This window comes from Microcaecilia unicolor, chromosome 3 (genome assembly GCF_901765095.1).
Source record: "Microcaecilia unicolor chromosome 3, aMicUni1.1, whole genome shotgun sequence".
Taxonomy (NCBI): domain Eukaryota; kingdom Metazoa; phylum Chordata; class Amphibia; order Gymnophiona; family Siphonopidae; genus Microcaecilia; species Microcaecilia unicolor.
The window spans coordinates 62,536,565-62,554,731 of NC_044033.1; the positions used below are offsets into that span (position 1 = coordinate 62,536,565).

The 18,167-nt window shown below is 42.1% G+C and overlaps 1 protein-coding gene across 2 annotated transcripts in view; it reads left to right on the forward strand.

Moving 5' to 3' along the window:
* DUSP10 (dual specificity phosphatase 10) overlaps positions 1–18,167 on the forward strand; it is a 65,289-nt gene that overhangs the window by 10,491 nt on the left and 36,631 nt on the right. The gene's annotated exons all lie outside the window — the stretch shown is intronic.

An 18,167-nucleotide genomic window follows, 5' to 3' on the forward strand; every position in this document is an offset into this window, starting at 1 on the left:
AAACATTTTAATAGACAGCATAGGGTGTAAGCAAAGATGGAGCCTATGGATAGATAAGATAAAGTAACAGGAATAAGAAAATAAGAGGTTCTTTTACTAAGATGCGCTGAAAAATGCGCTGCGCTGGTGTAGATGCATGTATTGGACACACGGAGGGCCATTTTTCAGTGCACCTGCAAAAAAGGCCTTTTTTTTGTGGCCGCAAATGGACGTGCGGCAAAATGAAAATTGGCACGCGTCCATTTTGGGCCTGAGACCTTACCACCATCCATTCACTTAGCAGTAAAGTCTCACTCATTAACCGGGCGGTAATCGTCATCATGCGTACAATGCCAATTATTGCCTGGTTAGTGTTGCGTGCCAAAAAATAAAATATATTTTCCGGTGCGCGTAGTGGGCGCACATAAAAAATGAAATTACTGCCCAGGCCACACGGTAGCCGGGCGATAGTTCCGAATTGGCACTAGTTTGATGACTCAGATTGAGAATTTAAGATGTGTTGTGTCCCCATATTGTAACATTTTATCTGGGTAGTGGGAAGCTTTGGGAGTTTTCCATCCCAATGAAGGGTCGGGAAGGCACAGAACATTGAAATTGGAGCAATTAAACGACTACTGATTTGCATTTTGAACATGTGTGGTAACTGGTTTGTATAGGCGTCCTACCAAAGCATTTCCATTCTTTTCTCCTTTCTACTCAATGGAGAGGTGGCAGTCCCAGGTTTGTTTAGGGTGAGACTTTAGCTTGGAGGATTTCTGGACAGAAGCTTCCACATAAAGCTCTCTTGAGACTTGGTGCTTGGTTCTATCAGTCTCTGAGGGGTCATTTATCAAGCTGCAGGAAAAAGGACCCTGCGTTAGCAGCAGGGGCCGTTTTCCCCATGTGCCAGGGCCCTTTTTAGCGCAGTGGGTAAAAAAAAAAAACAGACAAACATGGTCATGCGGTAAGAGAACCCGGGTAGACCTTACCCATTGAGGTAGCATCATCTTGCCTTCAGATTTGCAACACTTGTGCTGAAGTTCCCTTTGTACACACTTTACTCATGAAAAACTAGTTTCTTTGTGAGACATAGGTAAAAAGGGGAGTGATAAATGCTGTGGCATTTTTTTTAACTCTACATGTATTTGATATTTTTAGTCACATGGTTTCACTGTTGGTGATTCAAAAAGACATACATAGTTTTGCATCTCTGGTCCTTCTCAGTAGGTTCAAAATAAACAGAACCTATGGTTAAAGGGACCAGTAAATCAGACCTGCAAAATCACTCGGTACTCTCAGACCTGTAGCGCTGCAGGGAAATTATGACTTGCAAGGTGGGCTATAAAAGAACCAGGCAAAGAAAGATGAGAAATGCTATGACAAAGTTTGTACATCCTCGTGTTTCCTTCCTCCCTTCAGTTCCATGTTGTTTGTCAGGTCCTGGTGAGCGGCTGAGGCACCTGTTGTTCTGACGTCACTGTGTAACATTAGTCTACGCAAAAGATAGAAAAATTAGACTTTTTATTTCACCATAAAAGAAATAGCAGCATCTGTTTTTTTTGTCTTTTTCTGTGTATATTTTATTAATAGTTTGTATTTCTAAACCACCTTTCCAATGTTAGATTTTTTTTCCCAGGTACAGTGAGTTCCTGCCTTGAAGAGCTTACATTTTAAGTTGGCATCTAAAAAAAAGGAGATAATGACTTAGTGGAAGGGGAGACTATACTTTTTCATGCATGATGAAAGTAGTGATGGTCGCATCAGGGAGGTGGTGGTGCTGTGGGAGCAGCGTCAAATGGAAGGGCTGGTTTTTCAGACTAGCAATAATATGTGAATCAAACTCACCCCGTGTAAATATGAACAGACTGAATTTGTATTTTTAGGGGGGGGGGGGGGGGTTGTGAAAGAAACAGGTGCCACCTTGAATATGTTAGGGGGATACCGATGATGAGGGTGGGAGGGGATCAGGTGGGATTTTTTTTAAGCTCTATTTTAAAAAAAATCTTTTTTATGGCTCTGGCCACTGCAGTGAATTCTTCCAGTGGGCCTGTCCCGGGACCTCCAGTGCTTCTCCCTGTCCAAGCAGCCACCTCTTTTTCTGGTCTGGACCTCCAGTGCTCTTCAGCTCAGCACCAAATCTTAGTCACCTGGGTGGTTTGGTACCTGGTCCTTTTCTAGCCCTGCTCCTAAGGCAGAGCTTCTCAAACTGTGGGTTAGAACCCCAAATGGGGGTCACAAAACCTGCCTTTGGGGTCACGAGCTAGGTGGACTCTCTATGGGTGCATTATTATTCTGCACCTCCAAGGGGTCACACAGTTTTATTTGGCTGCAATCATGGGGTCACAGCAATAAAAAGATTGGAAAACACTATTGGAAGTATGCTTAAAACCAGACCCCATTTGCAGAGCCCTCAGAGCCTGAAGAATGAGTTCCTACTCTGTTGTGAAACTAAATTTGGAGGCATACATTTTCTGACCTAATGGAACTGTGCCTTAGCAGAGCTGAGGAAGGAGAGATGGGAAATATTTTCAAAGGACTCTGTTTTATTTTGAGGGATCTCTTCTGCGCACTGCAATCCAGCCATAATTTACTGCCAGTCCATCTGATCCTCTGTTTTCTGTTTGTAAACACTGGTTGCTAGACAGGCCGGCCAAGTTTAAATTCCCTTGATTCTCCGCCATGCTCTCCATGTTTGGTGTGGCTTCTTAAGCAAACAGCTGTGCTGGAGCAGTAATGCTTGGGGAGGAATCAGTCAAGGCACCTCCAGGTTCCCAGCCTTAGGACTAAGGGCCAGATGTAGGAAAGGGGGGTTCCCCCCATTTTGGGAGTATTTTAATAGAAAGAATCAATGCCATGCTTATTTTATAAAGACCACAATATGAAAAACCTTCATCATATAATTCATATAGGACCATCCAATATATTATAATAATAATGCTGAGTAAGCTTCATACATGCTTTATCCACAATTCCTTATAGGTCCAGTTTACAATAATAATGTTTCATTCTATAAACAATCAATTGAAAAAGAAAAAATACTTTTGCACTTATCTGCTTTCTGTAGTAGTCACTTGTAATGTAATATAGACTCGTAATTCTTTTTTAGTGACCACTACAGAAAACAAGTAAGTGCAAGTTTTTTTTAACCGATTGTGTGTGGAATTTAAAAACATTTTCTTTCTTTTTTTGTTTTTTTATAAATTATGATTTACCTTATTTTTTTGTTTGGGCTTGAGCTCCTATTTTTGTACAAGTGTGATACTTGATTTTTTTAAATTTTAAAATTGCATAAATTAAAAAAAACTTTTTTGGAAAATGGACCTATGAGGAATTGTGGATAAAGAACATAAGTGTTGCCATACTGAGACAGATCAAAGGTCCATCAAGCCCAATATTCTGTTTCCAACAGTGGCCAATCCAGGTCACAAGTACCTGGCAAGATCCAAGAATAGTAAAACAGATTTTATCTTCTTATCCTAGAAATAAGTAGTGGATTTTCCCAAGTTCATCTTAATAATGGCTTATGGACTTTTCTTTTATGAAATTATCCAAACCTTTTTAAACCCCTGCTAAGCTAACTGCTTTTACCATCTCTGATAACAAATTACAGAGTTTAATTACACGTTCAGTGAAGAAATATTTTCTCCAGTTTGTTTTAAATTTACTATTTAGTAGCTTCATTGTGTGCCCGCTAGTCCTGGTATTTTTGGAAGGAGTAAACAAGCGATTCACATCTACCTGTTCCACTCCAGTAAGTATTTTATAGACCTCTATCATACTTATCTCCTCTGAGTGAAGCTTACTCAGCATTATTATAATTCATTTGAAACCATCAGATATATATGGTGAAGGTTTTTCTTATTGAGGTCTTTATAATGACATAGGTGCTCTCCATTAAAGATGCCTGGCATTATGATATTTACATGTTAGTGAAGGCATACAGGGGCATTCTCAAAAGGACATGCAGGTCTGAACAACCCAAATGGATGTCAATCTCACATGTATTTTTAAACAGGAAATATGTCAGGATTTCCTGGTCGGAAATATGTGAGATGGATGAAACGCCCAGCATGAGCTACCATTTTACAAACTGGAATGCAAATTATGAATGGGGGGGGGGGGGGGGGGGTAGGAATTAAACAAGGGACACTGATGTCTGTATGACAGCACTCTTTGAAAATGGTCACACAGACCTCCATACAGAGCAGAGGGACAGTCTAGTGGTTAGTTCAGTGGACTGTGAACCAAAGGACTCAGGTGAAAATCCCACTTTACCTCCTTTAGGGGCTTACTGCTCACTAAAAGGGAAGTACCGCTGAGCTACCGCAGCAGCCCAGCAGTAGATCCCACCCCCAGTGTGCCGTCATATCTGACGCTACAAAAATATTTTTGTAGTGCCGGTGTGTACCCGGTGGCAATCGGGTAGTGCCGTATGCTGCCCAGTTAGTGTGGGAGCTCTTACTGCCACCTCAATGGGTGGCGGTAAGGCTTCCCCCCAAAATGGCCGCGTAGCAAGTGCTTCACTTGCCACATGGCCATTTTCTAAAGAAAAGAAAGACCTACCTTTTTACCCGCTATGGTAAAAGGGACCTCAGAATGTACACCAGTGGCACAGCTACAGGGGTCCACGGGGGCCTGGGCCCCCCAAATTGGCTCTAGGGCTCCTGGCTTGGCTGGCGGGGGTCCCCAACCCTCGACAGCTGAAGCGTTTGTCCAGCGCTGGTCTCCAGCTGTCCGCTGCATTACCTGCCTTGTTTTTCCCCTCACGTCATGTACATGCTCGTTTGTGAAGCAGCGGTGGGGGGGGGGGGGGGGAGCGGGGAGGCGGGCCAAAATATGTCCCCCATTTTGGGTTCTGGACCCCCTCACATCGAGGTCTGGCTATGCCACTGATGTACACCACTTCAATAGCCTTCAGGCTTGCAAGTGGCTTATATATTTAGATATAGTATGTATTTTCCTGTTTCTGGAGGGCTCACAATTACAACAACAGTAACAACAAATAATAATAATTAATTTAAAAAGCATCGAAGTAGGATTTGAACCTGGGTCTCTTTGTTTATAGTCACTTACACTAACCACTAAGCTACTCCTCAGATTTACTACCTGCTTTATGAATACCTATAATACCTGAATCTGTCATAGAGCCTGGTATCCCCTTTCAGTGTCACTTTCAGGGGAGAAGGAAGGGGACAGCAGCCACTGGGAGAATTAAGGAGGTGTCATGCCTCAATCCTTCCCCTAGACAGCTGCTCAATCAGGGCAGCATTTTGTACCCTGGACATGCATAGAAGAGGTCTAAATAAGGACATTCTTATTAGACTTGGACGGTTCTTCCCCTTTGTTGGATGTCTAGATTTAAAGCTCTCCTTAGTCCCACCCAAAGCATACTCACAACACGTCCTCTTGCTCTTTGGATGTACTGTAGTGGCGGATGTCCCTTTTCTGCCTTTGCAAAAGCAGTCCTGGACGTTTAATGCACATTTTATTTTATAAAGACAACATAGACTACTTGCGTAAAATACACACAGATTCAGCTGTTAAAGCATGTGAATGCCCATAAACAAATGTGCACCTGTTCCACAGGTATAAATGTATGCATGTACTTAATGGGGGTATCAAACATATAAACGGCGAGTGACCGACTCACTCGCAAATTCGCAGTAGAGACTTCCCTCTCTGTCCCGCCCCCGCGTCAATACGTGATGACGAGGGCGGGACAGAGAGGAAAACTGCGCCGCCGAGGTTGATGCCGCTTCCCCCGCCTGCCCGCCTGAGATCGCCGCTACCGTTCCTCCCCCCCACCCGGCCCGGGCCCTGTCTCCGCTACTAAATTTACACATCCATTCGCCGGAACGCAGCACGCACATCAGCTGAGCTGCCGTCGGCCTTCCTTCCCTGCCTGTGTACCGCCCTCGCTGACGTTACATCACAGGAGGGCGGGACACAGGCAGAGAAGGAAGGGCCGACGCCACGGCAGCTCAGCTGATGTGCGTGCTGCGTTCTGGTGAATGAATGTGTAAGTTTAGTAGCGGAGAGAAGGCCCAGGCCAGGTGGAGGGATGGCGGCAACTCCGGGGGTGGGGGTGGGGGGGAACGGTAGCGGTGGCGACCTCGCGGGGAGGGAGGGGGAAGGAAAACCCCAATACCAGCCCGTTTTTACGGGCTCAACGGCTAGTTCTCTATAAATCACCTAAAGATAAGTATTGAGATGATGCACACTAAGGGGCGCATTCTATAAATCATGCCTAAAAAATCGATGCAGAAAAAAAACCTCGCTTAAGCACTATTTTATAAACCACTCCCAATGTTTGCCGAGGATTCTAGAACAGCAGTTAAACATAGAGGTTGCATATAAATTTAGGGGCATCCACTTGCACCAACGAAAACATGGTGCAAATGCCCTAATTGTATAATTACAAACGTAACTGGAATCCATGCCCACTCTCCGCCCATGACATTTCCCATTTCTGCACCCCTTTTTCTGGGACGCGTAAAATTTAGGCACACACACGTGTTAATTTCTGCTGCTACAAAAATATGATCTATTTTCGTAGTGTCGGAACTTAACCTGGTAGCAGCGCTGCTCGGCTACCGCCGGGTTAGCACAGGAGCTATTACCGCCATCTCAATGGGTAGAAGAAAGGGCTACCCTCTCGAAATGGCCACACGGTAAGTTGAATGACCTCCCGGTGGACATCGTGGAGATGAGGACTGTGTCAGAATTTAAGAAAGCGTGGGACAGGAACTTGGGATCCCTTGGGAAACGGAGGAGTTAGTGGTTGCTGAGGAAGGGGAGACTGGATGGGCCTTTTGGCCCTTATCTGCCGTCATGTTTCTATGTTTCTTACACGCTTGACTTTGGGTGCAAGCATTTACGCTGGCTCAATACTTGCAGTTAGGTGCATAACTGCTACTGTTTGTATAACCTGTGCTTGCAAGTGCTGTGCGCTCTACTTACCGGTCCAAACCCCTCTCAGGTCTCACATCCCCTGTGGATTATGGGTTCCTTTTACTAAAGGGTTGGTGCGCAGCAACAGGCTTGTCGTGCGCCAATCTGAAACTACCAAAGGAGCCTGGTAGTAGTTCCTATCCCCAGTGCGCATAATTTCTGGCACTACAAAAATATTCTCTATTTTTGTAGTGCCGGTGCTTACTCGGCGGTAATTGGGCACCGCTGCCCGGTTACTGCTGGGTTAGTGAGGGAGCCCTTACCACCACCTTAATGGGTGGTGTTAAAGTGCTCTCTCCCGCCCCTAAAAAAAAATGACCATACTGCAAGTGGTTCACTTACCGCACGACCATTTCTTTTTTTTTTTTTTTAAGGCATCCTTTTATCTGCTGCGGTAAAAGGGGGTCTTAGCGTGCGTCAAAAACACATGCTGATGCTAGCGCAGGCCCCCTTTTACTGCAGCTTAGTAAAACGACCTCTATGTGAACAGTTTTTAGAATACCGATTTATAGCAGTTAAGCACGTAATTGCTAATTAGTGCCAAATAGCACCAGTTAAGTACATAAGTACATACGTATTGCCATACTGGGAAAGACCAAAGGTCCATCAAGCCCAGTATCCTGTTTCCAACGGTGGCCAATCCAGGTCACAAATACCTGGCAAGATCCCAAAAAAGTACAAAACATTCTATACTGCTTATCCCAGAAATAGTGGATTTTCCCCAAGTCCAATTAATAATGGTCAATAGACTTTTCCTTTAGGAAGCCGTCCAAACCTTTTTAAAACTCCGCTAAGCTAACCGCCTTTACCACATTCTCTGGCAACGAATTCCAGAGTTTAATTACACGTTGAGTGAAGAAACATTTTCTCAGATTCGTTTTAAATTTACTACATTGTAGCTTCATCGCATGCCTCCTAGTCCTAGTATTTTTGGAAAGTGTAAACAGATGCTTCACATCTACCTGTTCAACTCCATTCATTATTTTAAGACCTCTATCATAGCTCCCCTCAGCTGCCTTTCTCCAAGCTGAAGAGCCCTAGCTGCTTTAGCCTTTCCTCATAAGGAAGTCGTCCCATCCCCTTTATCATTTTCGCTGCCCTTCTCTGCACCTTTTCAGATTCCACTATATCTTTTTTGAGATGTGACACCAGAATTGAATACAATATTTGAGGTGCAGTCGCACCATGGAGCGATACAAAGGCATTATAACATCCTCATTTTTGTTTTCCATTCCTTTCCTAATAATACCTAACATTCTATTTGCTTTCTTAGCCGCAGCAGCACATTGAGCAGAAGGTTTCAACGCATCATCAACGACGACGCCTAGATCCCTTTCTTGGTCCGTGACTCCTAACGTGAAACCTTGCACAGTGTAGCTATAATTCGGGCTCCTCTTTCCCACATGCATCACTTTGCACTTGCTCACATTAAAAGTCATCTGCCATTTAGACTCCCAGTCTCGTAAGGTCCTCTTGTAATTTTTCACAATCCTCCCGCGATTTAATGACTTTGAATAACTTTGTGTCATCAGCAAATTTAATTACCTCACTAGTTACTCCCATCTCTAGGTCATTTATAAATATGTTAAAAAGCAGCGGTCCCAGCACAGACCCCTGAGGAACCCCACTAACTCCCCTTCTCCATTGAGAATACTGACCATTTAACCCTACTCTCTGTTTTCTATCTTTTAACCAGTTTTTAATCCACAATAGAACACTACTTCTTTTCCCATGACTCTCCAATTTCCTCTGGAGTCTTTCATGAGGTACTTTGTCATACGCCTTCTGACAATCCAGATACAAAATATCTACCGGCTCACCTTTATCCACATGTTTGTTTACCCCTTCAAAGAAATGTAGTAGATTGGTGAGCAAGATTTCCCTTCACTTCCATGTTGACTTTGTCCCATTAATCTATGCTTTTGAATATGCTTTGTAATTTTGTTCTTAATAATAGTCTCTACCATTTTGCCCAGCACCAATGTCAGACTCACAGGTCTATAATTTCCTGGATCTCCTCTGGAACCTTTTTAAAAATTGGCGTTACATTGGCCACCCTCCAGTCTTCTGGTGCCACGCTCAATTTTAAGAATATTACTAACAACAGCTCCGCAAGCTCATTTTTCAGTTCTATCAGTACTCTCGGATGAATACCATCCGGTCCAGGAGATTTGCTACTCTTCAGTTTGTAGAACTGCCCCATTACGTCCTCCAGGTTTACAGAGAATTCATTAAGTTTCTTCGACTCGTCAGCTTCAAATACCATTTCCGGCACCAGTATCCTACCCAAATCCTCTTCAGTGAAGACTGAAGCAAAGAATTCATTTAATCTCTCCACTACAGCTTTGTCTTCCCTGATCACCCCTTTTACTTCTCGGTCATATAGCGGTCCAACCGATTCTTTTGCCAGCTTCCTGCTTTTAATATACCTTAAAAAAGTTTTACTATGTGCTTTTGCCTCCAACACAATCTTTCTTTCGAAGTCCCTCTTAGCCTTCCTTATCAGCGCTTTGCATTTGACATTCATTGGGTGTGTACTTCTATGCATAGATAGAGCTGCGCAGATTTTGAAACCCATTATCTGTGTGTAAAACAAGCATTAGACATAGAAAAGCCTTTTAAAAAAAATTTCATCCAGTACAGCTTTCTTAATTCGAGTATTAAAACAAATCTCTTTCTGTCTTGAGGCCTAGCTCATTCATACTTCTTTTCCCATTCTGCCTGTGGGTAATAAACTTAGGGAGTCATTCACTAACAGTAAAGGTGCCCTAGTGCCATTATTTATCACAAAGTCCATCGTATGCAATGGAACCCGTCATAAACAATGCACATTAGTGACATCAGTGCACACCAACCTCCAGTAAATGAGCCTCTCAGTGAGTCATTTCCACAATGCTGCCTTTTTCTGGCAGGAATGGAGATTTATATGCATGAATTGGAAGCCAGCATTATAGATATGATACCAAGAAAAATAAAAGATTTATGCAAATATAGAGGGCCATTCACTAATGGTCAGTACACACTATTAAAAATGACCCTTGGGTTCTATTTTGATGAGAATTTTGCCATAGACTCGGCATAAACTGTGTTGAATATACTTTTAGCAAAAGGTACTGTGATGAGGTAGTCCAGAATGGAAGTGCTGTTAGCATTTTCTTCATCGCATTCCTTCTTTGCTTTCTTTTTTGTTTAAATCTGTTTATTAAAGCCAAGACATTACATAATACACACCAAACCATACAAGAACCTTAAAGTCTGAGAAAACTTAACCAAAGGTTACAAATGTTTAAAAAGCTTATTGCTTACAACCAATGAATCCCCACCCTTTCATTCCAGTGATCTGCCAATGCTGTGAGGTTAATGTAGATATAAAGAAGCTTTCATATCTCACAATCTCGTAGTGGCAAATAGTTACCGTATTTTTCGGACTATAAGACGCACTTTTTTCCCCCCAAATTTGGGAGGAAAATGGGGGGTGCGTCTTATAGTCCGAAGGTAGCGTTTTTTGACCTCCGTTCCGTACTTACAGGATTCCATGTTCCCTGGTGGTCTAGTGACGTCGGGGCAGGAAAGAGCCCCCTCTTTCCTGCCCATCGCGCTGCTCTCCGTGCTTCTCAATGCTTTCCGACGGTCTCGGCGAGATTCAAAATGGCCGCCGAGATGGGCAGGAAAGAGGGGGCTCTTTCCTGCCCCGACGTCACTAGACCACCAGGGAACACGGAATCCTGTAAGTACAGGACGGAGGTCCAAAACCCGGACAAGACGCACCGGAGCACCTAGGTTTTAGAGGAGGGAAAGAGGAAAAATTTTTTTTTCCTATTTCCCTCCTCTAAAACCTAGGTGCGTCTTATGGTCCGGTGCATCTTATAGTCCGAAAAATACAGTACTTTAAAAGCATGACTTCCCAAATCCAATATATCAAAATGATAAAACCCTAGGGCCCACCTTAACCTAATAGAAAGCTTTATATATATATATATATAATACCCCCTTTGTGTTTATGGGAAAAATGCTTAGTACATCTGGCCCTGAACCATTACCTCACTTCACTCCTGCTGACTTGGCTTCAGAGCTGGGTTCAATCCACTTTTTATCTTATATTCCCCAAAGAATGAAAATGTGGGAAGTGTGGGAAAATATGCAGCTTTTCTCATATTTTATCCTGTTTTGCTGTTACTATAAGGCAATGTATGTGGTGCTCCCTTGTGTCACTGGATTACATTTTGCAAGGATAACGATTAGCTAAGGATTCTCCTTTCCCTGCATTACTACCTCAGAGACAGCTGACAGACATTCTGAAGACTCAGTGGACATTGGGTCTTCTATCTCACGTTACCATCTAGGACATGTACATATGTAGCCCAAAAGGCCCATTTTAGATAGAATGTAGAAATCATAATTGATATGTCCAGGTTAGGATGTGTCCATTTCTGATAGGGCCTATTTTGGCAGATCCTTTTCTAAAACGCTTTCTTTAATGACATAAAGGTGCATTCGAGTTGTTTCCATTTGGCAGCTACCACCAGTCTAGCAGCCAACAGCAAATAATTAACTAAGGGGCCACTTTTACAAAGTATCGGTAAGACCAATGTGGGCCTATCACACGCTATGACGGAACTAGTGCCAGCTCAATGTGGCCGCCAGTGGTAGTTCTGGTTCGAGTGCGCACCATTTCCGGTGCACTGGAAAATATTTTTAAATGTGATAGTGTGGCACTAACCCGGCAGTAATCAGGCATCGCTGCCCGGTTACTGAGGGAGCTCTTACCTCCACCTCAATGGGTAGTGGTAAGTGCTCCCCTTGCATGGCCATTCTTACTGCTTGGCCATTTTTGTAGGGTCTTTTTACCTGCTGCAATAAAAAGGGCCCTGGCGCGGGGGAAAAGGCCCCCGCCGCTACTGCAGGGCCCTTTTCCCTGCAGCTTAGTAAAAGGAGACCCTAACTGTTTCTTACTTAAACATCCACTAATGTCTCAACATGCTCAATAACTCAACTGTATTTGTTGAAATATTTCAATAAAAATATAAATTAAAAAAAACCAAACAGCAACATAAAGGTAGAACTTTTATTTTAGGGGCCACTCAGGGTAACTGAGTACTGGTACCTTTTCCATTGCCTTCTAAAATTGACCCATGATCCCCAGATTTTAATGAAAGAGCCCAGGCTCTGTACACCAAAACTGCCTTTTTATAGATTCTGTGGCTGTTGCACGGAGCCTGGCTGTTGTGGGGCAGGTCCCTCAGTGATCACCCCACTCCTGAAGGATGGCTTGTCATTTGAGTACCGACACCTTTTTTGCTAGAAAATACCCACCGCATAAAGGAATGCACATGTAAAATGGATCCTCCCGCTGCATGGAGCCACAACTGTGAACATGGAAACATCAACAGAGGGAACACAGCAGCTACATGTTTATATGCCAAAACTTATATGTGGAAAACAGTATTTCACAACTTCATGTGTATATCTCCCGTTCAGTGGCGTTCCTTGCCTGGATGGTACCCGGGGCGGATCGCCGATGCTCACCCGGGTGCAGCGCCCCCCCCTGCTAAATGACACCCCCCCCGGGTGCACGCCGCTGGGGGGGTGGGGTGCCACGGCACACGCCTGCTCCGAGTTCGCTAACTTCACTCGTTCGCTGCAGCTCCCTCTGCCCCGGAACAGGAAGTAACCTGTTCCGGGGCAGAGGGAGCTGCAGCGAACAAGCAAAGTTAGCAAACTCGGAGCAGGCGCACGCCGCAGCACCCCCCAGCGGTGTGCACACGGAGCGGACCACCCCCACCGCCCCCCCTTGGTATGCCACTGCTCCCGTTTTAGAATTCTGCACGTGTAAATGCTTTTAAGAACAGAGGCCATAATCTTTCTGTACCCTCAGTTCTGGTGGGGGGGGGGGGGGGGGAGGAGAACCATAGCGACCTCCCTTAATCTGTGTTGTAACAGGCTGCCCAAAATGAGCACCTTTAGAAAACCTCTAGATGCCCAGGAGCAGCTGTAAATCGCACTGTTACTGTTAGGTTCAATATGTTCTTCAAACATTACAAATTGCACAACATGTGGAAGCACGTGTTCTTCTGGGAATAAACCATTCCGAACATATTATGCCCGCCTTTGTCTCTGTGCATGGGATGCCTATTGTGTACAGATTTCAATATAAGACTCTGCTGTTAGTGTTTTAAGGTGATAACCAACAAAAGTTTCCTGGTGATCTTAGCAGGCTTGCACATACATCAGCCCGCTAGGTCCTTGAGGTCTGCATCCTCTAACCTTCTTGATGTTCCCTCTTTCAAGACTGTTTTCCTAGACAAATACAGGAACTTGATCTTCCATATCGCTGGACCTAAACTGTGGAACTGCTTACCTGACCAGCTCTGAGCTTTACGTAATTTTAAGCAAATTCAAAAAAGCTCTAAAGACTGTTCTTTTCCAGCAAACATTTGAGATCCTCTTTTGAGAATAAACTTTGGCCCTCCAGTACAATGATAATACAGACATGATTATGATGTATGTCTGAAAAAACAAAAAATCTTGAATACTGTGAATATGTATTGTTCCCCACTCAGGACTGTAGATGTGCGGCTTATAAATGTTTAAATAAATAAATAAATGTTGATAGATTAAGGCATCTACTTGTATTCCTTTTTTTTAATGGGGATACTTGTGTAGATTTTAGGTCCTCTCAAGCTGTGCCGCCTTGCCATCTGTTGATAATGCTGATTTACATGTATGAATACCAGCTTTCTAAAATCAGGTTTTCTACATGTAAATGCTGGTCTTTACATATGTAAATTGCAACCAACAGCGTCACATGTTTTTATAAACTATTAGTAGTAAAAACCTACCATTTTATTTTCGTAGCTCAGCTGCATCTTTGTTATGAAAAGTGAAGCACTCGGGTGAGAGAGAGAGAGTCGTATTGTTTGCATCCTGTCTTCATTATCAGGCCTCTGTAGTACGTATTGGATACCAGCCTTTCTTCGTGCTGTGAGCTTGGATTCTATTAAGTGCTAAAGAGGGTTTTTTTTAAAAAATGAAATGACCATCTTGTTTGTATTCAGCCTACCTGTGCTTGTGGTTCCACTCATCTTTCAGTTTATGTGGTCCACCCGTTTGTGTTGTGATAGCTCCGGGTCATGGAGGACAGATTGAGCCAGTGCGGGTTTTACTTCCATTTCCTTCATTAAAATGTTATGGAAATAATTTAAGAAGTAATTAGCTGTATAGGGATAGGAAACAATATGTCTCATTCCAGTTGTAACCAAATTACAGCACAATCTACATTAGCATCAGATAACCAACTGAGTCCATAACATGCCAATGAGGCTTGGTGGTATGTATAAAAGTCAGAAACGTTAACACCACCCTTCTCTTTGGAGGCTTTAAGAATTTTAAGAGCAATCCTTGGTACCTTTCTTTTCCACAAAATTTTACCAATTTAGGGCCCTGTTTACTAAGCCGCTGTAGGTGCGCTAACATTTTTTAGCGCGCATTAACACTAGACACCCATAGGAATATATGGGTGTCTAGCATTAGCATGTGCTAAAAATTAACACCACCAAACATAATTGATTTTGAGGAGTCGGTACCATTTTAATAGTATGTAATCTGCCCCACCAAGAAAGAAAGAAAGAAAGGGGATCATTTAGTTATTGCTTCATCTAGTATAGTAAGAATTTTTTTTGTGTTAGCCTGCTCTGGATCTTTATTAAGACATATACCTAAATATTTAAATTGTAATGGAGACCATTTAAGGGTGTCCAATATTAGACTGGGTTGAATATGAATTGAGGGGCGTTATTTCTGACTTTGCTCAATTAATTTTTATATCCTGAAAATGAAGAAAGTCTTTCAGCAGTATTGAATTGATATCTGTGGTTGAGCTAAAAAAAACCAGGAGTAAGTCATCAGCATATGTTGCAACTTTAATTTGGGTATTTGATGTACCAATGGCAACAATACTTTGATTTGACATATTGCTATTAATAAAGATTCAAGGGCTAGGTTGAAAAGGAGAGGAAATAGTGGACAACCTTGTCTCGTACCTTTATGTATCTGAATAGATTGTTAAGTTATTGTTTATTAGTATCTCTAAAGATGGATTATTATATAGCATTTTAAGCCAACCAGAGAAATTAGGGCCTAAATTAAACCATAAGACAAGTCAATGCTTTTTCTGCATCCATGGAAAGGGCCACACATACGTTTTTATCTCAAGAAGCTATATCATTAAGGGAATGGAATAATTTTTATTTTTTTTATTTGTAGCATTTATACCCCACTCTTTCCCACTCGATGGCAGGCTCAGTGCGGCTTACAATAAATGGGAATAAGGTGTATCAGAGATAATATAGGATATGGATACATCATATGACAGAGATACAAATTGTATAGAGAATGAGAAGACGAAGGAATATGGGGGCAGGATGAGGTATGGTTAATGCTAGTGGCTTGGTTTAGAGATGCGGTTTAGGTAATTAGATTAAATCACCTATGAATCTTGTTTCCATGAAACTTATTTGATTAGGATGTATAATGGAATTCAATACTTTAGTAAGTCTGAGTGCCAGTGTTTTAGTTTGTAATCCAAATTAAGAAGTGAGATAGGTCTATAGTTTTGAGGTAATGCATGGTCTTGTGCAGGTTTTGGAATAAGAGTTGTAATAGCAGTAGCAAAATTGTGCTGATTGATTGGATCATGATACATAGAATTTTATAATAATCTAACAGAAGAGCTATAAGTATAGATTTTAAAAATTTTGCTGTGTATCCATCTGGACCTGATGTCTTACTTACCACCATTGATTTTAATAGTGATTCTAAGTTCCCCAAATTCCTTGCTGTTTATCAGTGAGAGTGGGGTGATTAAAACTTTTAGAAATGTCTATTGTATCTGTAGTAAAATTGGAAAAGATGATAAAAAAAAGTAACAAAAGAATTTTCTATAACTGTGAGGTACATGTTTGTGAGTTGCTATTCCTAATGGAGGAAATTTGAGTCTTACAACATTTACCTTTTAAGTATTTAGGGATCCTTTTACAAAGCTGTGGTAAAAAGGGGGGGGGGGGGCTGCGCTGGTGTCTGCACTTGATTTTGATGTGCGCTGAGGTCCCCTTTTGTCGCAGTGGGTAAAAGGCAAGTCTTTATTTGAAGAAATGGCCATGCAGCACTGCCTGATTACTGGTGGGTACACACTGGCACTACAAAAATTAAAAATATTTTAGTAGCGCTGTAAATGGCGCATTCTGGGGTCAGAACTACCACCGGGCTGCTGCAGTAGCCCAGCAGTACTTCCATTTTAATGAGCGAAAAGCCCGCATTGGGCTTACTGCCACTTTGTAGAAGGACCTCTTAGTTAATAAATGACCAGCTTTAATATCTCCAATGTATTTACCAGATTTTTTAATAAAAATTTCTTGACCGGCTAGTTTACTAAATAGTTTATTATACTGATATGGTTTAAGTGTTGTTGATGAAGAGGATGTTTGATGTTCAGCTTCTAGAAGTTTAATTTTATCTTGAAGTATTTTAAATTCAGGATTATCAAGTTTTCTTTTCTGAGAAGTATAACTGATTATTTCCCCCCTAAGAGTGGTTTTAAATATTTCCCAGAGTTATATAGCATCGTGGTCAGTTGGAGGAAACCTTCAGTAAAATTTTTCAGTTTACTGAAGAAGAAAATCAGGGTCAAGTAGAAGGCCATTATTAAATCTCCATTGAGATTTCCTGGTTAAGTCCATACCTAGACGTAATGTCAAAGATATATAGCAGCATAATCAGACATCAGAATTGGTAAAATTGTTCAGGCAGTCACATCCAGTATCAAAGTTTAGTTTTCTTTTTAATATCCAAGTTTTGGATATTAAAAAGAAATCTATTCTGGTATATGTATCAAGAGGAGCATCGTAAAATGTATAGTCTCTACCAATGGGATAAAGTATCCTCCGTGGGTCAGCAAGTTTTAGGTTAGAAATGAGGTTATGTAGCTCTCTCCATAAGCAAGATTTTCCACATTTTGAAGAAGACTGTTTAGCTAAATTTAAGTCTAAAGGGAGATTGAAATCACCAGTTACAATAGAACAGCAGTCATTATTTTGAAGCAAAAATTGAGGTGGTTCTTTGAAAAACTCAGGGTTGTCTATATTAGGAGCATAAACCATTCAAAAATAGGTATTGAACATTATTAATCTAGCCTATTACAACTATCCATTTTTGCTGCTTTTTGAGGTTCAAGTAAAAAATGAAATATTTTGCTAAATAATATAGAAACGCTTGCTTTCTTATGAGGTGCAGGAGAGTAAGCATGAGTAGAGATCCAAGGAAACTGTGAGGTCCTTTCACAAAGGTGTGCTGAAAAATGACCTGCGGTAGTGTAGACGCATGTTTTGGGTACGCAGAGAATCATTTTTCACTGCACCTATAAAAAACGCCTTTTTAAAATTTTTGCAAAACAAAATTGCCGCATGTCCATTTTGGGTCTGAGACCTTACCACCAGCCATTGACCTAGTGGTAAAGTCTCACATGGTAACTGGGCGGTAATGACCTGTGCAAATCAAATGCCATTTTGCGCGCATCCAATATGCGCATCTGAAATTAAAAATTATTTTTCAGATGTGCATATTGGATGCACGCCAAAAATGGCAAAAGCCATGCGATAGCTGGGCAGTAACTCTATTTTGGTACACATTGGGTGCACTAGACGCTTACACGGCTTAGTAAAAGGGCCCCTGTATTTTAAGACATTCTGATGTGGGTAAATGAGTCTCTTGTAACATTATAATATCATTAATGACCTCCCTGGCACTATCTGGAAAGTGCCCTGGAGATAACTGGAGAGCAATGATATTTGGGCACTCAAGTTCTCATAGCAAAAAATGGGACCATGCTAAAATCTGCCCCATCACCTGAGCCTATGCTCCTCACTTCAGCAATTTAAATCTGAGCTAAAGACTTTTCTTTTCTCTCGAGACCTATGGCTAACCTGAGTCCCGCCTCCGGGTTCATGGTTGACCAGTCTGAACTACAGGTTCCTTTCCTCTTGTACTTTCCCCGCCCCAGCTTTCCTTTCCTCTTGTGCTTCCCCTGCCCCCAGCTTTCCTATCGCTTGTTGTAGTTCATCCCCTCCTCTTCTCTTACATGAATGTCAGTTCTCCCTTCCTCTTTATATTTGATTGTAAGCTACCTAGATATTAATTTGAAGGGATGAATATAAGCCCTGAATACACTTGGAAACTAAATTAGC